Raw genomic sequence first — 16993 nt, 5'->3', positions numbered from 1 at the left:
TCTGTTAAGCTTTTCATGAGTGACACCATTAAAATGTCTCCATTCTTTAAACTACCTCATTTATCTCCTGATGCTCTGTTTTGGAAATTTTTATATATCTGTCTTATCCAGCAAATATACAATATTTAATTGATTAGCTTATGAAAATTTATGGTATTATGTTTCCACGTGATATACTGTTAAATGGATGTTAGATGTAGCAGTGGAGGAAACAAGCCAATATTTGGAATCCTTAACTTGGAGAAACATGTTGTAAAAATAGGTAGTTTTGGCAAGTGACTTTTCAAAGAACAACATAGTAACTACATAAAACTGTCAAAAATACAAATAGTAGCACAGATTGCTTGAAATGTGATAGAATAATTGCTAAGGAGTGAAAGTTTTTAAAAATAACAATGATAACATATTTTCATAGATACTTTATTGATTTGTTTAAAAATTTTGCTGAGCTTAAGATATATCAGAAGGAAAAAAAAAAAACAAAATAAAACAAACACACAAAGATCTCTGCCATTCAGATAAGGCACACACTTCAGTAGAGGAATAATGATTTCTTACTCGATTCAATGAGGGTTGTGGGAAAAACAGAAGTGCCCCAGACGACTGCAGATTTTGACCTCAGTTGGTTGCCTTTCAGTAGAAATGAAAAAGTTTGAAGATAGAGTAAATTTAAGGGAAACAATTAAGTTTTAGGCATGTTGTGATTAATGTTCAGTAAATATTCATATGGAGAGGCCTGGTAGGTAGCTGGCTATAAACCAAGGCACATCAATTGCTGGGTGATGGGAGCAGCTATCAAGGGTGAAAACTGTTGTTTGGATCTTAGCTCTAGAGATTTTTTTTTTTTTTTTTTTTTTTGAGACGGAGTCTTGCTCTGTCGCCCAGGCTGGAGTGCAGTGGCCGGATCTCAGCTCACTGCAAGCTCCGCCACCCAGGTTCATGCCATTCTCCTGCCTCAGCCTCCCAAGTAGCTGGGACTACAGGCGCCCGCCACCTCGCCCAGCTAGTTTTTTGTATTTTTTAGTAGAGACGGGGTTTCACTGTGTTAGCCAGGATGGTCTCAATCTCCTGACCTCGTGATCCGCCCATCTCGGCCTCCCAAAGTGCTGGGATTACAGGCTTGAGCCACCGTGCCCGGCCTAGAGATGTATTTAACAATGGCCTATGCTATAATTGCATGGTGATCATAAAAAGCAGACCCACTTTTAATCAAACTTAATATATTCTCTTCAAATTATGACACCACCCTACACCACTTTTCCTTCGCCCTTGGCATGACATTGAATATATGGGTATGATATGTAGGGGCAGACTGGACTATGGATACATTTTGGAGTTAAGAGCATATTATATAGTATTTAAAGCTCTGAGTCTTTATGAGACCAAGCATAGTGTTTGAAGATAGAGAAGGAAAAGCACCAAGAACTGATTTTACTTCAGAAGATCAGTAAGAAAGGAGGAAAGAATAAAGTGACTGGAGAGGTAAGAGAAGCGCTAAGTTACTGTGGAGTTGTAAAATCCAAGTGAAGAAAGTGAAAAGGGAGAAATCTGAGGTGCCAAAAAGAGAAATCAGTGGTCACTTTATGAGTTAAATGAGGATTGAGAACTGACCTGGAATTTAGCGATATGGTCAAAATTTACAACTATGAAAAGAACAATTTTATTGCTGAGGTACAGATGAGAGATTGATTAGAAGAAAATTAAGAGACAATTGGAAAAAATAATTTGGAGAAAGTGAGATAAACTTTTCCAAAAAGTTTTGCTGTCAAGAATAACAAAGAATAAAATAATAAGACAGTATAGAGTCAAAAAATGTTGTTTTATTATTGTTTGTGAGATTGAGAGAAACAACAGAATCTTGCTTGTTTTTTGTATATTTAAGATGAAGGCATTTGTTAGAAAAATGTTACAGTCTCTCAGAATAAGGAATTTCTTTGCTTCTATAAACTGTTACTAAGATTGTACCTGAAATATAAGTAAGCTCTGCAATCCAAATACTTATATTCCATAATTTTATAATGCAATTGCGTAATGGCTAAACAGATTAACACTGCCGTTATTCAGTCTGATATAAATTTCTGCTTTACTGAGAGGATTCTTAGAAATCTGGAAAAACAAATAAGCCTTTCTTTGTTCCAGGTTCCATCAGTAAAATGGTCTTTTTTTAGCCGTCTCATAATGTTGTTATGAAATTTGTATGAGTCCAAAGTTATCACAATGCCTAATAATTCATAAGCAGCTAAAACATCATATAATCATTTATATTTTCATATTATCAACACTCAAGAGAATGTATAGCTGCAAGACTTTAGTAATGTGTTTATATTATTAAGTGTGTGTGTGTTTGTGTATGTTTTTAAATACACTATCAAAGAATATTTTTTAGCTACTAAAGTTCTTTGTATGGATTTCATGTGAAAAATACCTGCAATTAGAAATATAAAAGAACGAACTTAAATTGTAAAGATTATTTATTAAGAAACAATAACTAATTTTATTTCTAACTCTCATATTTAAAGCATTTTCTTCAAAATCAGAAAACTCAAGGATGCTTACAAGCATCTTTTTTGATTATATTCAATAAGCAGTATTTTAGCCAATGTAATATGACAAGAAAATGGATAAAAGTTATAAGAACATTAAAGAAAAAACTGCCTTTGTTGTCAAATGACATGATGTTTACAGAGAACATTCAGAAGAACCACGGGCAAAGTATTGGTTATTAAAATTAATAAGAAGGCAGGGTGCCGTGGCTCATGCCTATAATCCCAGCACTTTGGGAGGTCGAGGCAAGCAGATCACCTGAGGTTGGGAGTTCAAGACCAGCTTGGCCAACATAGTGAAAATCTGTCTCCACTAAAAAAAAAACAAAAACAAAAACAAAAAACAAAAACAAAAACAAAAAAACTTAGCTGGGTGTGGTGGTACATGCCTCTAATCCCGGCTACTTGGAAGGCTGAAGCACAAGAATTGCTCGAACCCAGGCGGCAGAGGTTGCAGTGAACCAAGATTGTGCCATTACATTCCAGCCTGAGTGACAGAGTGAGATTCTATCTCAAAAAAAAGAAATAAAAATAAAAAGTAAAAAATTAATAAGATTTGCTAATGATTATTAAAATATTATCTAATATAAAATATATTTATAATCAGTTAAGGATTTATGCTAAGTGACATAACATAGATCCTCTAATAAAAAATGTGGATAATTTTTTAAAATTTATTACTATATTAAAAATAATAGTTAACACTTTTTGAATACTTCTTATTAATATGCTAAGGTATTTATATTATTTACTTTATTTGGTTTTTATGACAGTCTTATGACCTAGGTATTTATTTTATTTTACATATTAGATAGTTAAGTCAGAGAAGTTATATAAATTGCTGAGTAATTCACATCTAAGGAGTGGTAAATTGGGATTTGAACTCAAATTACGGAACAAATCTCCTGTTTTTATGTTCTTATATTGCACTGGTCTAATGGATATAACATATATCTTAATACAGTTGTAATGGCTGTGAGAACTTATGTGGAACTGTGAAGTATTTTATAATTTAGAAAATGCTGTCCCATTCATTGTCTTCTTTAAAGGTAATGATAACACTATGTTGGAAGCATTATTTTCTGCAAGTTACTGATGAGGAAATTGACTTCCTAATAAGGTAACTGACTTGCTTGGGACCACAGTGCAAGTTAATTAGAGCTTAGATTCTCTGAAAATAGATTTGGGTATATCATTTGAAGATTCAAAAAACATGTAGATGTGCATTCACAGAGGATATATTAGATGACATAGTATAAAGAAGGACATAGGGCAAAATTTTACTTATGTAGACCAGCAATGGAAAGGAAGCAGTAATTACCATGAACCAAGAAACAGTAGCTAAGAATCTAGAGAGTTAGCTAGAATAATGAAATTTAGGAGAGGTCCAAAAAATAATATTTTTTGATATTCAATTAAAAAATGAAGTTTTGGGCCAGGCGCGGTGGCTCATGCCTGTAATCCCAGCACTTTGGGAGGCCGAGTTGGGTGGATCATGAGGTCAGGAGATTGAGACCACCCTGGCTAATATGGTGAAACCCTGTCTCTACTAAAAATACAAAATAATTAGCCAAGTGTGTTGGGGGCGTCTGTAATCCCAGCTACTCAGGAGGCTGAGGCAGGAGAATGGTGTGAATCCAGGAGGTGGAGGTTACAGTGAGCACAGATGGTGCCACTGCACTCCAGCCTGGGTGACAGAGTGAGACTCCATCTAAAAAAAAAAAAAAAAAAAAAAAACAACAACAACAAAAGTTCTAGACTCTTAGTTAATTGTCTCCTGGATCAGGGAAAAGACCCGGAAAGGAAAGGGGATTCTCTATATAATGTAGATTTTCCTCGTAAGAGACAGCTTTACAGGGCTATTTCAAAACATGTCAAATAAATATATTTTGGGGTAAAATACTTCTATTTCTTTCAGGTCCTGCTATCTGTCATCTGATGCTATATTGAAGTCAGGGTGGAATTTGATGTTTTATTGTTACAAAAAGTCTATATTATCTGTCTTAATCTCTGTTTTAATGATAATACTGGTCAGCTCTCCCTGAATTCCAAAGGGAGGAGGGTATAATGAGGCATGTCCATGTCCGACCACCCATTCCCATCATGGCCTGAACTAGTGTTTCGGCTTTACTTTAGAGTGCCCTGGATGAGAAGAGGGGCCCATTCAGTTAGTTGGAGGACTTAGGATTTCATTTTTGGTTTACAGTGGTGATGGCTGTAATTCAGTGTGAATGTAATAAATATCACAGAACTGTATACTCAAAAATGCTTAAAAGGGTAAATGTTGTTATGTATATTTTACCACAATTAAAAAACAGTGATCAAAGATGAGATGATTCGTTTTACATGTTGACTTCACTGGACTGCAGCATGTCTAGATATTTAGTTAAACATTATCCTTAATAAGTCTGTGAGAGTGTTTCTAAATGAGATTAATATTTCAGTCAGTAGATTGAGTAAAGCACATTTCTGTGGTTGACACATCCAATTTGTTAAAAGACTGACTAGAAAAAAAGTCTGAGTAAGAGAGATTTCACTCTCTGACTTTAAGCTGGGACATCCATCTTTGTCTGTCTTCAGGTAAAGTCAAGAAATATACCCATGGTTCTTTTGGGTCTCCAGCTTGCCAAAAGCAGATCTTGAGATTTCTCAGCCTCCATAATCACATGAGCCAACTCCCTATAATATCTATCTATCTATCTATCTATCTATCTATCTATCTATCTATCTATCTTTCTGTCTATCTATCTAATATATATTACTGGTCTGTTTCTCTGGAGAACCCTAAAACAAAATAAAAATCTATTGAAATAATTTTATAGTATTTGTCTTTAGTTCTGTTTACGTAATGAATCACATTTATTGATTTGTGTATGTTGAACCAATCTTGCATCGTGGAGATGAAGCCAACTTGATCATTGTGAATTAGTTTTTGATGTGCTGCTGGATTCAGTTTGCAAGTATTTTGTTGGGGATTTTAAAATTCATACAGAACTCAAAAAAGAGCCTGAATAGCCAAGGCAATCCTAAGCAAAAAGAACAAAGCTGGAGGCATCAGGTTACATGACTTCAAACTATACCACAAAACTACAGTAACCAAAATAGCATGGTACTGCTAAAAGAAAAAAAAAATACATTGACCAATGGAACAGAATAGAGAGCACAGAAATAAGGTCACATATCTATAACCATATGATCTATGACCATCTGATAACTGGCTAGTTATATGCAGAAGATTAAAGCTGGACTGCTTTCTTATACTATATACAAAAATCAACTCAAGATGGATTAAAGACAAATGTAAAACCCAAAACTATAAAAATTCTGGAAAAAAATCTAGGCAATATTATACTAAACATAGGAATCGGCGAAGATTTCATGACAAAGACACCAGAAGCAATTGCAACAAAAGCAAAAATTGACAAAAGATATCTGATTAAACTAAAGGGCTTCTGCACAGCAAAAGAAACTACCAACAGATTAGGCAGAGAACCTACAGAATGGGAGAGAAATTATTTGCAAACAATTCATCTGACAAAAGTCTAATATCCAACATCTATAATAAACTTAAACAAATTTACAAGAGAAAAATACCATTTAAAAGTGGGCAAAGGACATCAACAGACACTTCTCAAAAGAAGACATCCATGTGGCCAACAAGCACATGAAAAAAAGCTCAGTATTACTGATCATTAGAGCAATGCAAATCAAAACCACAATGAGATATCATCTCACCAGTCAGAATGGCTATTATTAAAAAGTCAAAAAATAACAGATGTTGGTGAGGCTGTGAAAATAATGGAACACTTATACACTTGGTGGGAGTGCAAATTAGTTAAATGATTGTGGAAAGCAGTATGGTAATTCCTCAAAGAGCTAAAAGCAGAACCACAATTAGGCCCAGTAATCCCATTACTGGGTTTATACCCAGAGGAACATAAATCATTCTACTATAAAGGCACATGTACACGAATTCTCATTGCAGCACTATTGACAATAGCAAAGACACAGAGTCAGCCTAAATGCCCATCAATGACAGATTAAAGAAAATATGGTATATATACCCCATGGAACACTATGCAGCATAAAAAAGAATGAGATCATACCTTTTGCAGGAACACGGATGGAGCTGGAGGCTATTATCTTTAACAAACTCAGAAACAGAAACCCAAAGATGGCCTGTTTTTACTTATAAGTGGGAACTAAATAATAAGAACTTATGAAAATAAATAAGGAAACTTCAGACACTAAGGTCTACCAAACAGGGGAAGGTGGGAGGAGAGAAAGGATAAGAAATGATAACTAATGGTACTGGGCTTAATACCTGAGTGATGGTGTAATATACACAACAAATCCTCATGACATATGTTTACCTATGTAACGAACTTTCACATGTACTTCCAGACCTTAAATAAAAGTAAACAAAAAATTAAAGGGTAGTCATAAATATAAAACATGGGAACTCATAAAGAAAAAAATAACCATTTAAATAGAAGGAATATAACAATTGAAGAAGGAATATAACAATTGCAATATTTTGCAAGCCTCGATAAAAATGAATTTGAAGTCTTTGAAGAACTGGAAAAAGTCCTAGGGGGCTTGGATTTGTAAAAAATTGACCCAATTAAATAGAGAAGGCTTAAACAGAATAAATAAAAATATAGACAGTTTTCAAGAAACAATTCTAGTAAAAGTTCTGGGCTCAGATATTTGACTTGTAAAGACCAGATAAACCTGAGAATGCATACATTATTTACAGATCATAAAAATTAAAGGAAAATATATAAATTATTTAATTATTTTTATGGGACAAGGATAATATTATTTACTAAACCTGATACAGTACTAAATAAGTAAATAAAACCACTTTAATATCAATTATGGATATCAATGCAAAAATACTGAATAAAATATCAGTAAACAGAATTTAATACCACTTTTAAAATAGCAAAAATAAATAAGTGGGCTTTATTTTATAATACTAATACCAAATCAATGTTTAAAACTCCATTAAAATAATGAACCCTAGTAATAGATATAAACAGAAAACTTTTATAAATATCTCAATGCTGAAAAATCTTTTTTCCAAAATCCAATATACATTTCTGATATAAATAGTCAAGAAGGGCACCTGTAGTCCCAGCTACTTGGGAGGCTGAGGCAGGAGAATGGCATGAACCAGTGAAGGCAGAGCGTGCCATGAACTGAGATCACGCCACTGCACTCCAGCCTGGGAGACTGAGTGAGACTCCCTCTCAAAAAAACAAAACAAAAAAAAAACAAAAAGAAGAAGAATATAGAATGTATAGCTTTCGTCTCAAAATTGCATATGTGTGTTTTTGTGTTTGTGCATAGGTGAATGTGTGTGGGTATGTCTTTGCTTGAATATACCTTAATCCTAGAAGAAGCATTATGTCTACTAGGAAAATATTTACTCTAGGTTTTACAAAATTTCAGGAAACAGTTACAGATGCTCACTATTTCCACTACTACATGAAATTAAACTAGTGACATCAATCAATGTAAGAACTCACGGAAAATTTTTTAGAAAAATAAGAATTGAAACAACAAAGTGAAATTAGCTTTATTAGCTGATGATAAAATGGTGTACTTGCAAAATCATGAAATCAATACATAAAACTATCTCACACAATAATATAAATCAGTAAGGCATCAGGATATAAAATTACTCTCCAGAATTAGTAGACTTTGTATGCACAAATAGCCAGTTTGAAAAAATAATGGTTGTTACAAATTTATATATAGTAACAACCATGAAGACAAAAATGCATAAAACGAACTTAAATAATTGTGAAAGTTATATAAGAAAAAATTGTAAACACCCTGAAAGATAGAAAAACAGATATAGTTAAATGGAAATATATTTCTTTTTACTTGGATAAATGATTCATAGACATCATGAGCATTCCAGTTGCTTTTTAAAGTTTAAAACATCTCAAAAGGAATACAAATAATATTTTTATGAAGCTAGACAAGTTAACAGTAAATTTGACATAAAATAATTATAAACAAATATGTAGAAAAACATAAAAAAGCTACAATAGTATATTATCCCTGTATGGTATTAAAGGTACCATACAGTCTATATATAATTTAAATAGCCAGAAAGAGTTAAGAGTAGACTAGAAGGTACAGAAATAAATTCTAATATATATGAAAATTAGCACATTACATGTACCTCAAATCTTTAGGGCAAAGATGCACTTTTTAATAAGTAATGATGGAACAACCATATAACTATATAGAATAAGAAAATATATCCATACCCTATAACATACACAGTAAAAAGCTCCAAATGACTTCAATATCTAAATGTAAAAATGAATAATGGATGAATAAAACCATAGGAATATTAGAAGAAATTCCACTTCAGCATTGGTGTAGAAAAAGCTTTTATATTTATAATTTAAAACTCAAATGCAATAAAATAGTCATTCTCAATTAGGTGTGATTTGGTTGTACAGGTAACATCTAGAAATGTCCGTGGATAATTTGGTGGCAACTGAAAAGAAAATGAGATGTGTGTAACTGGTATCATGTAGGTAGACGTCAAGAATGAGACTGCACATCCTGCATTGCACAGGTCAATTCCCAGAACAAAACATTTTCTTGTTCAAACTAGCCATCATGCTGCAACTGAGAACTCTTAAAACAAAGGAAATTGTAAATATATTTTACTACATTAAAATGCATCTTTTGCTTGTCAACAATATTCAAAGTCAAAAAAACTGTGAGAAAATGTTTGCAAGATATATAAAATATAGAAGGGTACTAACCCTAACATGTTTTTTTAAATCTACAGAGTTAAGATAAAAGGACCAACAATTTGATAGAAAAATGGGCAAAGGCCATGGCCATGAAAAGACTCTTTACATTCCCTCACATTCACACACAAGAGTTTTAAAAAGTGATCCTTAAAATATTGAAATTCTGACTCTGCCATAATAGAAAGACCTTATTGATCATCCCAGCCATTTACATGTAGCCCATTAAAGGCTGTGAGTGAAGAGTAAGGACACTGTAGAAGGCTAAATAGTAAATATTTTAAGCTTTGTGAGACATACAATTTCTGTCCCAACTGCCCAAATCTACCATTATAATGTGAAAGTGGCCATAGACTAGATACAAATGAACAAGTATGGCTGTGTTCCAATAATATCTTTTCATGAAAACAAGCAACAGGCCAGATTTGGGCTATGTGTCATAATTTGCTTAACCCTGACTTAAAGTCAAAGGCATGATTTAGGACTAGGTTCTAAACTAAAATGGGTCAGTTTTAATAAGGAATAAAAGTATACCTAACAGGGACAAGATAATTTTCCAGTAATTTAGCTTACAATTGAACAAAACTCAAAACCATTTTTTTTAAATGGTAACATCATCTCATGAATCATCATCAATGTCAAACATGCCATCAGAAATTTTTAAAATACACAAAGAAGCAGAAAATGTGATTCATAGTCTTAGGAAAAATCAGTCAAGGAAAAAAAAATGAGATGACTCATTTATTTGTATTAAGTAAGGATTTAAACATAGTTATTGTAAATATGTTTAAGAATTTGAAGTATAGATTATGACTGCACAGTCAGGAAATAGTCAAAGGTAAAGACATACTATATAAAAAAGAACTAAAATGAAATTGTAGAGCTGAAAATGACCAGATCTGGAAAAAAAAAAAAAAAAAACTTTACTCAATTGACTTAACATTTTATTAGATACTGCACAAGAAAATCAAGTCAATAGAAATTATCTATTCTGAAGAAAAAAAATAGAGAAAACTATTTAAATTATATAGGGACTTGCAAACCATAAAACAATAGTAATTGAAGTTGCAGAGAGAAGAGAAACTTAATAGAGCTGAAAAAACATATTTGGCAATGTATAAGAGTTCAAATTTTCCAAAATTTTGCAAATAAACAATATGTACAGTTCCAAGTAGCTCAGGAAACCTCAAGCAGGATAAATGCAAAAAAAAAAAAAGAACCATGCTTAGGCACATAATCAAACTGACGAAAGCTAAAGATGTCTTCAAAAAAAATTCTGGATTAAAAAAAACTTATTGAAACAGCAATATGTATGATAACTTACTATCTATAATTGACTCTTAAAATCAAGAAAAAATGAGATTACATGAAGAAAAAGAGAAATAAATTCCGTCAACCCAGAATACTATAACCAGCAAAAATGTCCTTCAAAAATGAGTGTCAAGTAAAAATATTTTCAGTAAACAAAAACTGAGGTAATTAATTGCTCGTAGAATTGCATTATAATAAATGCTAAAGGAAGTTGTTTAAGCCAAGAGAGAAAGACATACACATATATGCACATATTTACTATACATGAAGAAAAAAGAGAAAGTAGGGCAAGTGGAGCAAAATATAGGCAATTGGTGAAAATGGATAAAGGACATATTGGAATTTCTTGGTGGTTTTAAATAAATTAAAATTACACAAAAATAAACTATTCATTCCAAAATAATGTTTTATTCATCAAGATGACCTTGGTGAATATCTTTTCTATGCACATGATTTGTATAAATGTACATGTGTATGTGTGGTGTACGTTTATAAATGAAACAAAATGGTATATTTTTCTTTTAATCTTAGTAATGTTGCTAACTAGATACGTTACTCTATGTTTAACCCTTATGAAAACAACTTTCTGTAAATGGAGAGTGAACATAGTTATATTAATTTTACATTCCTCCAAAAATGAGTATATATGTGAAATTCTTCAATCTTTAGAAATTCAAAATCTTATGAGATTCCCATTGTAACTGGTGTGAGTAATGAGCCCTTTTTCTTATTACTAGAAATATTCAGTCAAAATAAGTTTAACCTTAAGTCCACTGAGGCCATTTAAAATTATGGAATTCTTTAATTTGATCATTTAGGAATACTTTATGTCAATAAACACCAGCAAATGTGTACTATGCTTACTAAGTGGGTAGTGATATAATCTGTGCACCAAATTCCTATACAACAAGCCTGCACAAGAACCCTCAAACCTAAAATAAAATTTGAAAAAAAAAAAAAACCAAAAACCTCCCAATATAGTTAGGTACCAATGTGTTCTAAACCTAGAATCATGCAAGGAAGTTATTAAAATTGTAGATCTTGAATGACAATCCTAGAAATTCTTAGTCAGTAAACCTGAGCTTTCTTAGACATAGTTCGTATCAATGTATTTTGTTTTCTGTCTATTGCCATGCTTTTTATTCTGTAAACTGGACACTTGACTATTATAATGAATTCACCAACTTTGGAAATCAGATTCTATCTCCTTCCCAGGGATTTGTCAGGATCTGTTGTTTATTCTATTATAGCTGTTGTTGCTTGTTTGGTACTATCGTGAACTTAGTCCATAAAGTTTGTATTAGTTCTTACAAATGTCCCCTGGAGTTTCTGTTATGTGTTCTTCATGATCAGCTAATGGTCTTTTTTTTTTTTTTTTTTAAGTGACTAGAACCAAAAAATCTCCTAGTCTTTGCTGAGGGATTCTGTGTCTATCTGGAGCACATTTTCCACATTCATCAAGGCAGTTAACAATTTTGCCTTAGCCTTCATTTCCTGCTTTCACTAAGCTTCAGGGTCAGCAGGAGATGAGATCTTAGCAAAATCTTCTTATCTTTCCTGAACACACATACAGCTCTGAACATGTAGGTGGGCTTTTAGATTCCAGGAATATGTTGGGGCTTTTCAAAACACTTAATAACATTTCATTCCTGAGCCTTTTGTCTCAAGCTTTTTGGTTAGCTTATTATCTGTTCCAACTGCTATCTAGTACCTCAGGCAGTGGCAACCTAAGATATTAGTTTATAAATGTTTTCACAATACCACCTGGGAAGCAACTTTAGTACTAAGCTAGCTTAAAGTTTGTTAAAATAAGTGCAAGCCTTTTAAACTGTTCTTTCAGCAAGCAACTGGGAACAGGTCATATCAAATAACTAATTACAGTTTTTTACAAGTAATTCCTCTTTTATACACTTTGGTGCTGGAATGCAGCCTGTTTTCTCCTCCCCCTCCTCCTCCTCCCAACCCTCCTCCTCCCACCCCTCCTCCTCCTCCTTCAGGCTCTCACTCTGTTGCCCAGGTGGGAGTGTGGTGGTTTGACCATGGCTCATGGTAGCATCTATCTCCCAGGCTCAAGCAATCCTCCCACTTTAGCCTCCCAGATAGTCAAAACTACAAGTGTGTGTCACCACATCCAACTAATTTTCTAATTTTTGGAAGAGACAAGGTCTCTTTCTGTTGCCTTGGCTGGTCTCAAATTCCTGGGTTCAAGCAATCCTTCTGCCCCAGCCTTCCAAAGTGCTGGAATTACAGGCATAAGCTACCATGCTCATCCTCAGCCTGTTATTTTCATGGGTACCAAGCTTTGGAGTACAGAGTGGCTAGGGGCAATTTAAAATGCCACAAAGTTTGCTATTATTACCAAGAATTAGCCTTTTTTTTTTTCTTGAATAAATGGTGCCTAGTTTTTCTTGAGTAAGAGTTCCCAACAAAGCTTTTGTTCCCAACAACCCTTTGGTTAATACCTAGAATTTCAAAAAAAGAAAAATTGATTCCAACAGTTTTTATCCACTTTTTAATATTTTTTAATGGAAGGGAAGAATTTGAAGTTTTTTACTTCCCTTTTTGTAGCCGACATTGCTTCCTTTTTTTTTTTTTTTTTTGCGAAATTACAAAAAAAGTAAATGATTATTTGTACATTTTATTTGTATAAATAAATTGTACTTATCTGTGTGTATACATACATAATTAAATGTGTGTGTGCATTTTTTAAAAACTGCACTTTATATTTCATGATAAGTTGTATTGTGCATCACTCATTATTTAAACCTATTTTGATCATGTACCCTTTGGTCCATTACTATAGTGTTTGAACATTTTTGCCTACCTTTTGGAAAATATAACATAAAAATATTGGTGGTTAGCAATGGCATATTTGTACTCCATGCTTATGATTTGACCTCATAGTCTCTTGACCACAATTGACATTTTTGCTTAGGAGTATGTTGATAATAGGTCCTGATTTGCCTGATTCCCTTCTAATTTATACCTATGTCTGGTTGTGGCTGTTAAAAAGCACATTATAAAAAAAAAAGAGAGAGAGAGAGAGGAGAGTCCTGGTTCAGACTCTACATTATATGATGACCCTACTTACAACATTTCAAAAAAAAAATAGAGAGTGTGTCAATGAATTTCAATGATACTCAATTTAAAAAACTTTTCCAGTATTTCCACTAAAAATCAAAAGTTCTGAGACATGGTTATGTGAAGTACAGAAGCCTGGTTTAAATGTTGAGTCTACCTACAACAGAACTTAGCAAGTAATTTCTTTTAACAGTGTTTCAATTTTCTTTTTGTAGCACGAGGCTTGTAAACTAGTAATTCCTTAGGTTGACTTAGATATAATAAGTTTTTTAATCTGTTATGTGTGTTTATCAAATATTGAAAGGTTTTGATAGAGTAAATTTAAATATATGTTGAATTAAGACAAATATTGTTAACTATATGTGAGATATTTTTTAGTAAGTTTTAGTAAGTTTTTTGATGTGGGAGTTCGCACCCCTGTGAGGTTCACTCTTTAATAAAATTTTAAATTAAAAGCAACACTGTTCTCTAAATAGACAGAATACTTTAGCAATTTATTATCCCAAGAGACTATGAGATAAAATGTATAGGTGTCTACATTAAGAAATAATTTAATGCCATTAAAAATTATATTTATAAAATAAAGTTATAAATACTCATGATAATTGTATATAAAAAGAACTCTACAATATATGCAACATAATCCAAAGTTAAGAAATAATTTAATGCAATTAAAAATTATATTTATAAAATACTTAGTTATAAATACTCATGATAATTGTATATATAAAAAAACTCTACCATATATGCAACATAATCCAAAGTTTTCATATATTTTAAAAGAAAGGAAGAAAATGAGACCATGTATTAATGTTATGAGCTGAATTGTGTCCCTCTAAATTCACATGTTAAACTCCTAACCCCTAGTATTTTAAAATATGACTGTATTTGGAGTTAGAGCCTTTAAGAAAGTAGATAAGACAAAGTGAACTCATGTAAAAAATATTTCTTAAAACACACAGGGGCTTAAATACTAGCTCTGCCACTTACTAGTTTTGTGAACTTTCTTAGTTGCAGATTCCTAATATGTGAAGTAAGGATTAAAAATTCTATCTTACTACATTATTACATATAACTTGTTTATTTATGTCACTGATACTCTATAAGTATCAATAAGTGATGGTGGTAGCATTAATATCTATAAAAGTAGTACCAGTGTAGAAAATAGCATGGCTAAAAAAGATGCTTTTTAAAAATGTAATCATGTGTTTTCCAAATTTCCTACAGTGGTCAAACTGTATTAATTTGGAAAAAAAGAATCAATGTAATTTAAAAATATTTTAAGAATGTATAGATAAAATAAAGTCCTTATAGTTAATCATCTGTAAAAAGTGCTGTCTTATTCCATTTAGGCTGTTATAACAGAATATCATAAACTGGGTGGCTTATAAACAATCCAAATATATTCCTCACAGTCAGTTCTGGAGGCTGAGGAGTCCAAGATCAAGGGGCAAATAGATTTAATGTCTGGCATTGATATAGTTTGTATATTTGTCCCCACCTAAATCTCGTGTTGAAATGCAATCCCCAGTGTTGGAGGTGTGGCCTGGTGGGAGGTATTGAGATCATGGGGGCGGATTTCTCATGAATGGCTTGGGCCATCCCCTTGGTGATAAGTGAGCTCTCCCTCTGAGTCCTCATGAGATCTGCCAATTTAAAAGTATATGGCACCTTCCACAGCCCCTCTTTGCTCCTGCTTTTGGCATCTGAAGTGCCTGCTGTCACTTCACCTTCTGACATGAGTCAAAGTTCCTTAAGGTGTCCCCAGGAGCTGGGCAGATGCCAGTGCCATGCTTGTTACATAGCCTGAAGAAACATGAGCCAATTAAACCTTTTTTTAAAAAAATAAATTACACAGTCTCAGGTATTTTTTTATAGCAATGCAAGAATGGCTTAATACTCTCCTGGTTCTTAGATGCTTGTCTCCTAGTGGTGTCCTCAAATGGCAGATAGAGGAAGCAAGCTCTCTTGGGATTCCTATAAGGACAAAAATTCCATTAATGAGGGCTCAATTCTCATGACCTCATCTAATCCTTATTACCTCCCAAAGACCCCGCCTTCTAATATTGTTACAGTAGAGGGTATAGTTTCAGCATATGAATTACTGGAAGTACAAAAGTATTAAGTTTATAACAAGTATTACATTTTTAAACACATCAACCAATGACCTGTAGATGCAGGCCTGCACTCAAACAAAGTTGGGTTTATTTAGCTTCCAGCAGCAAAGAAGGATACACATAAGAGCAAACAAACAGCATCTTGGTAAAAGAGAGTTATGAAGAGGTTATTATGGAACTCGAATATGTACAAGATGATTCTAAGGAAGTTGTACAGAAAGCAGTGGCCTTTTCGGAATTGCAGGCTGTCAGGAAGCAGGGGTAATGCTGTGATTGGGTATCTTGGTAACTTTTAGCTAGAGGTGAGAGGATTAATGTGAAATTAGAGCCGTTACTGGTGAACAAACAGTGGTCATTCATGTTAGCTGGAAGAGGAGATACATATTTTTGTGGGTCCATGGTGTCTTTTCCAGCTAGTTTCATCATAGAGTCTCTGGGTCACTGTTATGTTCCTCCAAGGTCACACAATGGGTTTGTCTGTGAAAGTTTTGTTTTGTGTTTTTGGTTCATGTTCAGTTTCTAACAGCCCAGCCTGGCTTCTTTGGCTGTCAGCTTCTAGCTGCCAACTGCCAGACTTTCCTCTTCTTTTTCCTCTTTTGTCATTTTCTTAATTTTCTTGCAGTTTAAAGACTGCTGATGTGGATGTCCCAGGAGAAATTATGGTGTCACATTCTAAATTTCTTAGTTATTCTTTGTCGCCATTTGTCAGTACTAAATAGACCACCCTGCTGGACAAATTGCAAACTGGCGTTCAAACATAATTTATAAGTAAATAAGACTGACTCAATATAATATTAATATTAAAAGTTTTTTTTGCAAAAATAAGGTTATCTCACTGCAATTCCATAAATTTTTTGATAAGGAATTTACTGCCAGTCATTTGGAGCCTAAAACACACCCCCTCCCAAAGTGGGAGTTTATAGGTAAAGTTTCTATTAAGTGTTAATATCGAACTACAGAGGGAGAAAGATTCAGTATGTTGGCAGGCCTGATCTCTAACTAGTGAATTAGTTAAATGTGATACACTGAAATGATTTGCCTGCTGCGAGAGCTTCTGTGAGCTTGGTGACTTCTCCACTGTTTCCTGCTTGCCCTGAAGGCTGCATAAGCTGCGGGGAACATGGAGGAGAAGGTGAAGAGAATCTTATAACTTTGT

At 33.3% G+C, this 16993-nt stretch overlaps 1 long non-coding RNA gene across 6 annotated transcripts in view; it reads right to left on the bottom strand.

The window, feature by feature from the left end:
* Positions 1-16993, bottom strand: part of LOC123570019 (uncharacterized) — a 90626-nt gene that overhangs the window by 33800 nt on the left and 39833 nt on the right. For 2 of the 6 annotated variants that reach the window (XR_012427131.1, XR_012427127.1), the window contains exon 3: positions 559-15697. The exons of the other annotated variants lie outside the window; for them this stretch is intronic. This is a non-coding gene — a long non-coding RNA (uncharacterized lncRNA). The remainder of the gene's footprint in view (positions 1-558; positions 15698-16993) is intronic. 6 annotated transcript variants of the gene reach the window in all.

This window comes from Macaca fascicularis, chromosome 18, assembly GCF_037993035.2.
Source record: "Macaca fascicularis isolate 582-1 chromosome 18, T2T-MFA8v1.1".
Taxonomy (NCBI): Eukaryota; Metazoa; Chordata; class Mammalia; order Primates; family Cercopithecidae; genus Macaca; species Macaca fascicularis.
This window is presented reverse-complemented; position numbering and strand designations above follow the sequence as displayed.